Raw genomic sequence first — 15,337 nt, 5'->3', positions numbered from 1 at the left:
CCCATCAAAAAGTGGGCAAAGGATATGAATAGACACTTCTCAAAAGAAGACATTTATGCAGCCAACAGACACATGAAAAAATGCTCATCATCACTGGCCATCACAGAAATGCAAATCGAAATCACAATGAGATACCATCTCATACCAGTTAGAATGGTGATCATTAAAAAGTCAGGAAACAACGGTGCCAGAGAGGATGTGGAGAAATAGGAACGCTTTTACATATTGGTGGGACTGTAAACTAGTTCAACCATTGTGGAAGACAGTGTGGCAATTCCTCAAGGATCTAGAACTAGAAATACCATTTGACCCAGGCATCCCATTACTGGGCATATACCCAAAGGATTATAAACCATGCTGCTATAAAGCACACGTATGTTTATTGCGGCACTATTCACAATAGCAAAGACTTGGAATCAACCCAAATGTCCATCAATGATAGACTGGATTAAGAAAATGTGGCATATATACACCATGGAATACTATATAGCCATAAAAAAAGATGAGTTCATGTCCTTTACAGGGACATGGCTGAAGCTGGAAACCATCATTCTCAGCAAACTATCGCAAGGACAGAAATCCAAACACCACATGTTCTCACTCATAGGTGGGAACTGAACAAGAAGAACACATGGACACAGGGTGGGGAACATCACACACCGGGGCCTGCAGGGGGGTGGGGAGAGGGGGAAGGGATAGCATTAGGAGACATACCTAATGTAAATGACGATTTAATGAGTGCAGCACACCAGCATGGCACATGTATAGATATGTAACAAACCTGCACGTTGTGCACATGTACCCTAGAACTTAAAGTAAAATAAAAAATAATAATAATAATAGAAAAGAAGAGTGCTCATCCCATTCATGAGGATTCCAGCCTCAAATTAATTACCTTCCAATATTCCCACCTCCTAATACCATCAAATTGGGGGTTAGAATTTCAACATACAAATTTTGGAGTGCATGAACATTCAGTCCATTGTAACTACTCTGCAATAAAAAGGAATAAAATTGATTCATGGAAAGGAAAAATAAATAAAAGGAAATAAATTGATTCATGAAACAAATTAAATGAATCTTGAAAACATAAGTGAAAGAAACCATACACTATATAGAATCATATCAATCAATTTACATAAAATTCTAGAAAAAAGTATAGGTATTGTGCTAGAAAACTATGGTTGACACGTCCTAAGGGTTAGGGGAGGAGATTGACTGCAAGGAAACATAATAAAACTTTCTGAGGTAATGAAAATGTTTTGGTCAGGTTCAGATGTTGCGGTTAAATTATACATTTTTCAAACTGTACTGAAGCATGTACTTAAAATTGGTAAATTTTTATACATAAATTATGCTTCAATAAAGCTGATTGTATCTACATAAGCATGTGCAATAAAAACTGTTAAAACAGAAGTGGGAAGAAACAGAATGTTGATGGGAGTTTTAACATGCTACCTTTATTCTCAATAGATTCACAGATATATTTATTTTATCCAAAAATACTTGTATGCCTTGGGATTTTTAAAATGATAACATAAACTTGAATTTATTTGTGAAAAACAGAATACCCGTTAGGGTGAAAAGACTCCAAGGAAACAATGTAAGTCACTGACAGTGGCAGGCCTGGAATTCCCTGATTGTAGCTCTGTCGGGGCAGCCCCCACTCTCCATCCCAGAATCTTCGTCTAAGTATAGACAATATTGCACTTTTGTAAAGACAAAGACATTCTGCATTTACCATCACATGCCATTTATTCTTGTCCTAGTCCTCCTACATACTCTTAATCCTTATCTCTTCCCAAACAATGTCCATTGTTATTGTTCATCTATAAAGCAATACATTTCATGCCATATCCACTACGTGCTCTGCACTCCTCTGGATGCTACAGGTAGGGCCATGGACAAGCAGAAGTTTCTAAACTGTATATGTCATCATCAGAAAAAGTAAATAAGTAAATAACTAATATAGTTAAATTAACAATAAAAAATATTTTGAAAAAAATTAAGAAAGTAAGGAAATAAAGAGTAACTGGGAAAGAGGAGTTTGTATTTCTCTAGAATAAACATGAAGATGTGGCATGGCTGGGTCATATGATAAGATTATTGTTTGATCAAGTAACTGGGTACTATAGCCTAGTGAAGCTGATACATAAAATTAGCCATCACGTTAATCCCTTAGGAAACGTAACTAAAGTCATATTGAGATGCCATTGGACAACTATTAGAATGGCTAAGAGAAAAACACAATATCAAGTGTTAATGCTTCGTATGGCTAACACTGATGGAAAGCAACAGGAACTCTCAGATATCGCTGGTCAAAATGCACATTTCTTAATGTCCCCTATGTGGAAAAGGAAGTCAAAAGGGAAGTTAGTAAATATTTTGAAGTAAATAAATACAAAAACATAGCATATCAAAATATGTAGGAGGCAGTTAAAGCAGTACTTAGAAGATAAACTGTAGCATTGAATGCTCACATTAGAAAAGAAGAAATATCTCAGATTGATTATCTGTTTCCACCTTAAGAAACAGTAAAAATAAAAAAACTAAACCTGAAGAAAGCCAAAAAAGGAAGTAATAAAGACAAGAACAGACATCAATGAAAAAGAAAACAAACAATAGTAGAAAAAAGTATTAATATCAAAATCTGGATTCTTTGAAAATATCAGTAAAATTAATAAACCACCAGCCAGAGCTACCAAGAGAAAAGAGAAGACACAAATTACTAGTATCAGAAATGAGAGTAATAACATCACTACAGATCTTGTAGATATCTAGAGACTAGTGAAGAAATATTGAGAAGAAATTTATGCCTATAAATTCGACAATTTGAACGAACCAGACACATTCCTTAACAAACACAAACTCCCAATGTATATTCTAAAAGAAGTAGATAACCTGAATTATCTGAATTATCTTGTCGATATATAGATATTTGTATATGTCTATAGTTGTATAGATATAAAATTCAATTAAGAATTGAATTTAGAGTTTGAAACTTTTCCAGAAAGAAAATTCTAGGCACAGATAGTTTCACTGAGAAATGCTGCCAAACATTTAAAGAAAACAGCATCATTTATTCTCTTTCATGGTTTCTATGGGTCAGGAGTTCAGGAGCAGCTCCACTGCATAGTTCTGGTTGAAAGTCTCTCACGTGGTTGCAGTTAGACATTGACTAAGGCTAGAGTCACCATCAAGTCTTCTTTGTTTATATATCTGGCCCTTGGCCTAGGAAGACTCAAATAGCTGAAAGATAGAACAGCTGAGGTTCCTAAAGCATTTCTCTATGTATCATCATGGTATGTCCATGTGGGCCCTCCAGCATGGTGGCATCATGGCAGCCAGACTTCTTACATAGTTGCTCAGGGTTCCAGAATGAGAGATAGAGAAAAATAAAGAGAGAGAGAGAGAGAGAGACTATTTTTTTTATGACATGTTCACCAAAGTCCCATAATATCACTTCTGCTGCATTCTATTTGTTCAAGCATTCACAAAGGTCCATCAAGTTTGAAAAACTGTGTCTAGAGGAGAGATAAACTACCTCTTGCCTGGAAAGTTACAAGAGTCTGTCGGACTAGGAATATTGTTGTAGCCATTTTTGGAAAATACGATCCACAACAATGGGAGGTCTTAATTAATGTACCTGAGATTACTTTGAACTCACAGTACAACTGCAAATAATTTATTTTAGTCTATTCAAATGTTTCCAAAAATGAAGTTGAATGTAGAAATAAAATCGTAGGTTAATCTAAAAGAGAAACTTAATCGAGTGCATTTTTAAAAGGAAAGATTTCAGCATGATGAAAATGTACTATTTTGGTTATTCATTTGGCCATATCTAATCAGTCAATAAATAAACCTATACTTTCGGTTGTAAATGTGTGGGTGAATGACACGTAGCCATAACCATACCTGCCTCACTGTCTCTCCAATACTCTAACATATATGTTTAGTGTATGTATGCACGTATATATACTCAAATATGTACACACGTGTGTATATTGTCCTATAAAGCTAATTCAGGAATGTCATTTTAATTAATAAATGCATTTTATTAGCAAATTAGATCATGGCTAATTTATATAGAGTGAAAATTTTGAAGAAGTTGCACTAGATTCTAGATTTAAAGGAACTCTAAGCTCTTTGCAATTAAAGTCACTTCTATAGGCTGAATTGCATCCCCTCATCCAGATTCATGTGTTTAAACTCTAACACCCAGTAACTCAGAATGTGACTGTATTTGGAGATGGGGCATGAGGTAATAAGTTAAAATGAGGTCATTGAGGAAGACTTTATTCCATTCTGACTGGTTTTCTTATAGGAAGTGGAAATTTAGATACATGGAGAGCCACCAGGTGTGCACAGAGACAGTGTGATGAGGCAGCAAGAGGATGGCCATCTACAAACCAAGGAAGACAAAACCACTCTGCTGGCACTTTGATCTTGGACTTCCATCCTCCAGAATGTGAGAAAATAAATTTCTATTACTTAAGCCACCCAGTCTGCGTTACTTTGTTTTAGAAGCCCTAGCAAATTTAGAATACCATCACTCCATTTACTATTTAAATGCATGAATGAGGCCTAGCATGGTGGCTTTCACCTGTAATCTCAGCACTTTGGGAGGAAAAGGCATGCAGATCATTTGAGTCCAGGAGTTTGAGACCAGCCTGGTGAAACCCCATCTCTACAAAGAAATAAAAAGTTAGTCAGACATGGTGGCACATGCCTGTAGTCCCAGCTACTTGGGAGGTTGAGGCTTGAGAATCATCTGAGACCAGGATGCAGAGGTTGCAGTGAGCCATGATCAGGCCATTGCACTCCAGCCTGGGCGACAGAACAAGACTCTGTCTCAAAAATAAATGAATAAATAAATAAGGGTGAAATTATGTATCTCTAATATTTTTCTAAATATTCTATTGTAAGTTTTCACTCTTAAAAATTTAAATAAAAGGGGGGAAGTCTATTATTTTTAAAGTACTATGTCTTCACTAATTTCTCTCCTACATTTGTGCCCTTCATACACTCTTGTCTAAGGTCTTCTGGCATTGTGTGTTTGTGATCCTTTTATAAAATACAGTTCTGAGTATATTCAAAGCATTTCTTATTACTTCAGTTTCCTAGAAAAAGCACAAGATAGAGTTAAGATGAGAAGTTTTATTATCTTTAATAAACTTTAGATTGACTTAAATATCTTTAATGACCTTAAAACATTAAAAATAATTAAAGACCTTTAAGTCAACCTGAAGTTTAAATATAATTTTGGTTATAATCTTTTTTTAAGAAAAATCAAGGCTATAGGGTCAAGGTCAGAGCATTTGAGATTTGAATTATTAGCCACGATGGACTTTTGTACCCCTCTATGATTATTAATGCATTGCCTTCTCTGCACAACGGCGACGCTACTATCACATAATCAATGTTGAAGCATAACCTGTAGGCAGAAACAATTACAACACATTTGTTCCCACTGAAGAAGGAAAAGTATACTTAGATCTACTTAAAGCTGCAAGCAATTTTGTTTGCATTGTGTATATATGTTGCTATGTGTCTCTATATTTGTGTTGGCATATCAATTAAGAATAGCGTATTAGTCCGTTTTCATGCTGCTGATAAAGAGATACCTGAGACTGGGAAGAAAAAGAGGTTTAATTGGACTTACAGTTTCATATGGCTGGGGAGGCCTCAGAATCGTGGCGGGAGGCGAAATGCACTTCTTACATGGTGGCAGCACGAAAAAACGAGGAGGAAGAAAAAGCAGAAACCCCTGATAAGCCCATCAGATCTCATGAGACTTATTCACTATCACAAGAATAGCATGAGAAAGACCAGCCCCCATGATTCAATTACCTCCCTCTGGGTCCCTCTCACAACACGTGGGAATTCTGACAGCTACAATTCAAGCTGAGATTTGGGTGGAGACACAGCCAAACCATATCAAATAGATTAAACCACTGATGAGGTGAGTATCTCAGGGTAAGTTCCTTATTCTAAGCCACTGTTCCCTCATCTATAAACTGGGTTAATAAAACACTGTCTCCAGAACCTTGGACAATGGGATTAAATCAGAAAACATGTACAAAACTCTTGGCAGAGTGGCTCATACATTGCAAGAGGTTAACGAATGATAGCAGCTATAAGCTTTTATTGCCATAAAGCTCACACATTGGATTCCTCAAAGGCAGACTGTAGTTATCTGGGGAAAGCATCATGCCTGGTGGTGTAGACTCTTAATGATAGTGTAGGTTAAATTCAACTGGACTGAAATAAGGTAAATAAATATTATATTTACACAACGCTGTAAATTTCTGTGACTTTCTAAAAATATTTTGATATTGCAAAGAAAAAAATTTATCAAATATTAAAGTACTTAACTGGGTAGGTAAAATAAACTATATTGAGGAATCAAAGTCAGTTCAGGCTTAATTCTATAATCCCAACACTTTTAAACAATATAGAGTCAGTAACCAATTGCTCTATTCTAAATAGACATGTTTCACAGAATATTTAATAATTTTGTTGATATTCCAATTTGTTTTATTGATCAAAATATTTATCTTTCTGTAGTTACTTAGAGTAGATAAATTTGATTTGTGATTTTTTAAAATTTCAGTCTTTTTTTGAAAAAAGCAAAGCATTTTGTTAATTTTCAACTTTCATGGGTCTGAAATTAGTTCAAAGCTCAAAACTGATAATGGCACAAGTCCACTCAATTTAGCACAAGTGTGTTTTCTCTGTTCCTCTCTGAATGTTACAGAGAATTTATCTTCTTTCACATTCAAAAAACTGAAACAATAAACTCAGGATAGCAATGCATCATAAACTCATAAGATGAAAGGCCATTTAATTGCATATTTCTTCTTCTTATAGTTTACTCTAACAAAGGATTTCTAGAAAAGTATGCCAGACCTATAGAACAGCAAAATAAATAAATAAATAAAAATAAAAAAAAAAATAAATGGAGTAATGGGAAGCTCACTAAGACAGGATTCAGGAATTCAGACTCCAGCCCTGACTTCCCTATTTAAAATTACATCATCTCTGGTTAATATCACTAAAGTTCTTTGGATCTCATCCTCCTTTTCTGGAAGGTGAGAATTATGTATGCATGACCTTCTCCATTAGAATGTGATTATGCTTTGAACAATCATGAGCACAATTCAGATATGAGATGATATTCCTGTATGTTGTCTGCTGTGGCATATATTTTTCTCTATAAAAGTAAGTACTAAGTTAATGCCACCAATAGATCTTGCATGAATTTAATAATGTAGCTCTAATATTTACTGCATGCTTATTATGTAGCATTTATTGTCTGCTTAAGAATTAGGGACCTTAAATACACTAATGCTTAACCTTCAAAATGCACTATTGGTAGTCATCATTATTATCCTCATTTGAGAGAACAAAAACCACTAGGAACATTAGTTCTGTAATTTTGTCCCCATGCACAGGAAAAAGTTCTAGAATGGAGCGATAAAGCATTATTATTCCCATTTAAGAGATGAAGCCTCTGAGGCATTGGGGTTAAGTTGGCCAAAGTCAAACAGAAGGTTACTGTCACACACAGGCCCCAATACTACTGTGAGGCAAGTACTGGGAGTTAAGAAGCTGCTATGAATTTCCCAGGCAGAAAGTGGTGGAGCCAGGCCTTAAACTGAGGGCTGTGTATCACAAAGCTGATGTTATTTCTACTATGGCACAGTGTAAAATGATCTATGTTAGATAAGCAAAGTGCTACCACCTTTCATTTAATAAACCATTGTAAAATAATCATATTGTGTTTTACAACTTCCTTGTTCACTTTCTCCTCCCTCCTTGGCTAGAAAGCTCTTTCTCTGTTCTTCTAACTGATTTAACTGGACTCCAAAAGTCAAACTGGCTTTATTTATTTATTTTTCCAGAGAGGAAGATTGATGTACCATTATCTTTTTTTTTTTTTTTTTTTTTGCCAGCCCTGCTTAGAGTTCAAGGATTTCTTCCTTAACAATGCCAGATCTTTGATGCATTAGATTTAAGCAGACAGTTTCAGTGCAAGGATAAATTGACAAAAAACTTTTCATTGAAGTTCAAATAGAAAAACTTTGTACCACTGCAAATAATCCAGATTTTAGCCAACTCTCTTTGTTCACAATGTCCTACGGTGTAGGCTATTTTTTAGTGAAACTTCTCTCCAGGAATCCTTCTTTCTTCAAATACCTTTTTTAGGTTCACTGTTAGTGCTTTAATACCTTGACTACCTATTTCTGCTCAACGCAAACTTTTTAGTTTCTCTTATTCTAGTTAACACCATTGGAAACCAGATGAAAGGCAGCTTCTCACTTTGCACTGACAGTTGATCAAGATACACCAACACAAAGGTTACAGAGATGATATTGCACAAGCTATACTAAGGTCGGTAACCAGAAACCCAATAATGGGGATTAGGGGAAAAATCAGTACAGATAATCTTCAGCTTCCAATGTCTGTACCGAAAAGGTCTAGTGCTAGCCTAACTATTTCCTTTACTCTACATAAAGGAAACTTGTTCCGCTTTTGGAGCCCTTTATTGTCATGAAATCAGTCATTGAATCAAAGTCCTTAAGGACATTTTTCAAGCTGTGAGTACTGCTTTGAAAGCTGTCTAATTATCCTGTAGTCTGGGTAGCTATCCAGCATGCCCTAGGACAAGACAAGTTACTTTTTCACCTTTTGACTACACAAGGAAACTCTGCAATGTAAATACTATGTTGTCTTATCAGAAATGTTTAACTCACTTCCTAGCCCATAAATGTTCCTATTTAACAACAAAGTATTATTAAGGGATACACTAAAATATCATGGTTAAAAGAGTGGATTTTTAGAGTCACTCAAACACCAGTTGAATGCAAAATTGGCCACTTTCTAGCTCTGTGACCTAGAGTAGTCACTTAACTACCCCTGTGACTTAGTTTCCTCATCTGCAAAACAGGGTACTTATACCCATCTCATAGATGGATTTGATCGTCTTTTTTCCCTTTCTCTAAATAATGACAATGATAAGCACCACATTATTCACAGTGAGCTTACCAAAAACCAAAACCAAAACAAACAACAATAGCATTCTTAAGAGTGTTGTGAGGACTATTGTAGAGAACATAGTAAAGATTAAACAATATATGGAAAGTACTTAGTGCTTGGTAAATGCTCCCTAAACAATTATGAACTGATCTTAAGTCTATTTAGTATGCATAATTCTTAGGTTATTTACAGTAGATACTTTGGCTACCAGATCATAGAGAAAGTAAATCACAGATCAAATTCTCTCACAAATGTAAATATGACTAACCAATACATTAACAAGTGGACACAAGTCAGGTCACACAAAATATTATTTAATGCTTGAGTAAGTCCTAGTTCTTGGTACAGTTAAGTGCTTCCTTTAACATCCTACATGAAAAATTCACTGAATACAAACATATCATTAGAGTTTCTCTCAGTCAATGGCTAGAACCAGTTTGTTCAGGGCTCATGTCCTTAGCATCATTTCTACTGCTACAATCTTCAGGCCTCCCTGGATTCTTATACCCTGATCATGTTTATGTCTCTAAAAGAAGTTTAACCAATCCACATGTTCTCAAGAACTTTAATCTTACCAATTAGAGCTCTCTTTTTACATTAATGATGCTGATCAGTCAGCCACTATTTTCACCTCTAAAAAACCATTTTTCCATATAGTATGCTATTCATGAATAATATCTATTAATAACATTCTTATTTTGAACATATTTCCAACATCTATGGATAAGCTACATATGGGTAATACAAGTGCTTGTATCAGTACCTGCTAAAGTTTGGATCTCTAAATTCCATAACCCTTTCTTATGCTGCTACTAAAGACATACTCAAGACTGGCAATTTATAAAGGAAAGAGGTTTAATTGACTCACAGTTCAGCATGGCTGGGGAGGCTTCAGGAAACTTACAATCATGGTGGGAGGGGAAGCAAACATGTCATTCTTCACATTATGGCAGCAAGGAGAAGTGCCCAGCAAAAGGGAAAAAGCCCCTAATAAAACCATCAGGTCTCGTGAGAAGTCACTCACTATCACGGTAATAGCAGCATGGGGATAACTGACCCCATGGCTCAATTACCTCCCACTGGGTCCCTCCCACAACACGTAAGGATTATGGGAACTACAATTCAACATGAGATTTGAGTGGGAACCCAGCCAAACCATATCAAGCATGGAACTCCTCATTAGAAAGCCTGCTGGTCGGCTATCCCATTACTGGGTATATACCCAAAGGATTATAAATCATGCTGCTATAAAGACTCATACACACGTATAATTATTGCATCACTATTCACAATAGCAAAGACTTGGAACCAACCCAAATGTCTAACAATGATAGACTGGATTAAGAAAATGTGGCACATATACACCATGGAATACTATGCAGCCATAAAAAATGATGAGTTCATGTCCTTTGTAGGGACATGGATGAAGCTGGAAACCATCATTCTCAGCAAACTATCACAAGGACAAAAAACCAAACACTGCATGTTCTCACTCATAGGTGGGAATTGAACAATGAGAACACATGGACACAGGGAGGGGAACATCACACACTGGGGCCTGTTGTAGGGTGGGGGGACAGGGCAGGGATAGCATTAGGAGATATACCTAATATTAAATGACGAGTTAATGGGTGCAGCACACCAACATGGCACATGTATAGATATGTAACAAACCTGCATGTTGTGCACACGTACCCTAAAACTTACAGTATAATTTAAAAAAAGAAAAGAAAGAAAGCCTGCTGGTCAGCTGTGGATTGAAATTCTTGAATAGAATGCTCTTAACATGTGGGATGTAGCCTCACTCAAATAGCAAACACACAATACCACACTGCATATTTTAAGGTAAATGAAAGCTATCATGGCATTAATCAATCCAATTTAAGAATGCATTTTTTTTTTTTTTTTTTTTTTTGAGATGGAGTCTTGCTCTGTCACCCAGGCTGGAGTGCAGTGGCACAATCTCGGCTCACTGCAACCTCTGCCTCCCAGGTTCAAGTGATTTTCCTGCCTCAGCCTCCCGAGTAGCTGGGATTACAGGCATGCACCACTCCCAGCTAATTTTTTTTTTTTTTTTTTGGATTTTTAGTAGAGACGGGGTTTCACCATGTTAGCAAGGATGGTCTTGATCTCCTGACCTTGTAATCCACCTGCCTTGGCCTCCCAAAGTGCTGAGATTACAGGCATAAGCCACTGTGCCTGGCCAAGAATGCATTTTTTTATAAACGATAAAGGAAACATATTTAAAAATTCAGAGGTTATGACAATGAACATCTTCTTTAATCTGTGTCTCACCTTGGGTATAGTTTTCAGAATAAGAAAATTAGTTTCTGGCATTTGCCAACAAAAATAAAGAAAAAAACAAATATGTGAGGGCAGGTAGTGTGTGTGGCCAATGATGACAATGCCTGAGGCTTACTAACCAGTCTAAGTTTGGAACTATAAATTCCAAAAGCCATCTCTACCCTCAAGGCCTCTGGAAAATAGGTTGAAAACTGATTAAGATCCCCATAACCTGTGAAGATGGGGGTCACTGCAGTCAGCTTCTAGCTGAGAGAAAACTCAGACAACGAGGTACATTGTTAACAAATGTATTTTATGCAAACTAGATAAGTGGTCTGACGACATTGAAAGGAGATGTGAAAAATCTACAACTTGTCTAAGTTGCACATCCACAAAAAGAAAAAAGAAAAGAAATATTACAATGCCTGTTTTGGACTGTGGAACCCAAAATGGTAAAAGTTGTCTGTTACCTAGTTGAATTAATGTCAAATTCATTCCCTATCCACCCCAACCCCCAAAAAGACAGAAAGAAGAAAGTCCCAAATGTTTGATAGCTTCTCAGTATTCCCGGTTTATAGTTTTCATAGGAAAATACACCATGGGAGTTGCATTGCAGCTTGTGACAGAACTTTCCAAAACATTGCTTTTGTCTATATACCTACACCCTTTATTAACTTTGTCGTTTCAAGAGTAATGCAAAATGAACTTGTCAATTAAGAAATAAGCCATACTCTAGGAACTTCTCATTTAAATGATTCACTAGAGGATACATGTTTCAGAAGTAGAATATGAAAAACAACATTGCCACAGTTGAAGCCACAAATATTTTTTAAGATCAAATAACCAAAAAGAATAACATTGCTGCCAAAACCACCAACCTAAACTAATTTATCTAGTACAAATAAAAGTTATGAGACATAGAAAAAGTCATAAACTGAAATGATGCCGAAATGTACAATTATATGATAGATTTTAAGTGGTTATGAAGAAGAGGGACCTGTGGTAAAATTTATCAAAATTGTGGTATTACATTACATTTGAGCATCTAAAATGCATGCATTCAACAGTCTCCTATATTCTGGGAATATAGAATATAAAAAAGTATATTGATAGAAATACATATCATTTAGAAAATCAATTCCACATTTTCTTCTTCTCTAGAAATTACTTTCTGAATAATCTTAAAACCACTGTCTCCTTAACAATAAGTCACTCTTTACTATAAACAACACTAGAATATTTACTCTTTGATCTTGATTCCTTGGAAGTACTGCTTCTGGACTAACCAGAAGGTTTTGCATAAGTCAAGTCTGAAGATGTGGGTTCTACTCCTCATTCTATCATAAATTAGCCTCTCTGTAACCTCAATTTCATCATCTGCACATTAATTGTGTAAACTACATTTTAGCAAAATTTTCTCCTAGTTTTAAAATCTGTGTTCATGAAATAACTCACAAACTCATAGTTCCTAAAAATCTCTAAATTTTCTCTAGTTTCTAAATTTTGAGTCACAAATATTTATGTTAATAAAACTTTTAATTGCAAAAAAAGAATACACATATAGGACTTTTATCAAGTCCTATATGTGTATTCTCTCTCTAGAATGTTCCCATCACATTTCTACAACTCATTTTACTCTTTTACTCAGCATGTTTTGAGCAACAGCTTCTCCTTCACTGAGTGGAGGCTCATGTACTACAAATTAGTTTTCCCGTTAACAGTAAACCTAAGATTGTAAGAAATGAGCAACCACTCTACTTCAAAGAGAAAGTGATATTTGAACCAGGCTTTGAATGATGAAAAGGAGATTTTGGGCAGAAAATGGAGGAAAAGCTACTCCATGTTAAAGGAACAATGTAGCAGAGGAATAAAGGTGTCGAAGAGAAAATATTGAGAAGTTCGATATCGTTATTTGGAAGGAGGTGGATAACAGATGAGCATAGAGAATGATAAATATTGTGGCCAAATTGTAAGGAGCCCTGGATTTTATTCTCTAGGTACCAAGGGTGAAAATACTATGACAGACAGAAAAGTGGCATGACCAGATTTTTACATGTGCAGCTGTAACTTTGCAGCAATGTTGAAATGGACTGTAGTAATAGAAGACCAAGGATAGGAAGATCATTGGTGAATGGTTTAGGTGAGATTCAGGAGACTCTAAAGTAGGCAAGTGACAAAAGAAATAAATAATATGTTTTGGATGAAATTATTAAACAATAAAATAAGTTAGCGAAAATCAGTTATTATTTAAATATTAATTATTAATCATGTGCTTTGAAGGAAATAGTATCATCTGGAAGTATTAACAAATATTTGCCGAACAAGGGGACTAATGAATAAATAATTGAAGTTCTCTCTGCAAAGCTGAATTTGTACTTTTGAAATATACCAGGAAATCCTATCTCTAAGATCCACTGGATTTATTTTCCCTCAAGTTGCTACTAGAATGTGTAAATAAGTTTATTCCTTTAGATGTTCTTGGTAATCTTGTTCTCTCATTGGATCGTATTCTTATTGAATCTCATTGGATCGTATTGTTCTCTCATTGGATCATATATCTCATTGGATATAGCCAATACTGTAATGAGCACTTTAGCTTCAAAATACATTAAAATTTTTCTTTTCTTTTCTTTTTAAATTTCAATAGTTTTAGGGGAACAAGTGTTTTTTGGTTACATGGATAAGTTCTTTGGTGATAATTTCTGAGATTTTGGTGCACCTGCCCCTGAGCTGTGTACACTATACCCAATGCGAAGTCTTTTATTTTTCACCCCCCCCACTCTTGTCTTCAAGTCCCCAAAGTTTATTATATCATTGTGTGCCTTTGCATTCTCATAGCTTAGATCACACTTGTAAGTGAGAACATACAATACTTGGTTTTCCATTCTTGAGTTACTTCACTTAGAATAATGGTCTCCAACTCTATCCAGGTTGCTGCAAATGCCATTATTTCATTTTTTTAAGGCTGAGCAGTATTCCATGATGTATATATAACACATTTTCTTTATCTACTCATTGGTTGATGGGCATTTAGGCTGGTTCCATATTTTTGTAATTGCTAATTGTGCTGCTATAAACATGCATATGCAAGTGTCCTGTGGGTAGATACCCAGTAGTGAGATTGCTGGATCAAATGCTAATTCTGCTCTTCATTCTTTAAGGAAATTCCATACTGTTTTCCATAGTGGTTGTACTACTTTACATTTCCACCAGCAGTGTGGTGTTCCCTTTTCACGACATCCACATCAACATCTATTATGTTTTGATTTTTTTAACTATGGCCATTCTTGCAGGAGTAAGGTGGTATCTCACTGTGGCTTTAATTTTCATTTCCATGTTAATTAGTGATGTTGAGCATTTTTCATATGTTTGTTGGCAATTTTTATCTCTTCTTTTGAGAATTGTCTTTTTCTTCTTTCCTTTTTCTCCTTTCCCCCTAGTCTCCACATGTAACCTTGAAGCAAACTGCAGAAACCTTCTTTTTTTCTCCTTAGTCTTAAAATATAGTCTTGAAGTGTTCTTTGGAATGCTATGTCCCTCTCTCACCACGCACTTCCTTGATACTATGAACATTTATCTAATTGTATACTTGTTAAACTTACACTACGCACACTTAGAAGTTGTGCTTACTTAGAAGTTCCAGAAGCTAATTTTGAGACAGACCAGGCATGAAGACCCAGACACAAAATTCCAGAGATTACCTCAAGGTAGTTAGTCAACAACCCCCCCATTGTTGAGATGATGCCAGCCTGCACTCTAGGCGAACCGTAACTCAAGATAGCCACTAGTACAAGACACACAGACCTTGTACCCAGTGCCACTCCAGCATGCCTCCCACTCCAAGTTCCCTTTTTAAGCCCCTCTCCCCAGCCTAAAGTTTGAAATGGTTTCTTTAAGGCACTAGCCTTGGCCATTTCCTCACTGCAAGCCCTGGAATAAAGTAATTTTCCTTCCACTGCACTTCGTGCTTGTTACAAGCAGTGAGCAGCTGAGCTTGCTTCTTGATTATTTGATA

The sequence above is a fragment of the Hylobates moloch genome, unplaced genomic scaffold (assembly GCF_009828535.3).
Source record: "Hylobates moloch isolate HMO894 unplaced genomic scaffold, HMol_V3 SCAFFOLD_12, whole genome shotgun sequence".
Classification (NCBI taxonomy): domain Eukaryota; kingdom Metazoa; phylum Chordata; class Mammalia; order Primates; family Hylobatidae; genus Hylobates; species Hylobates moloch.
This window is presented reverse-complemented; position numbering follows the sequence as displayed.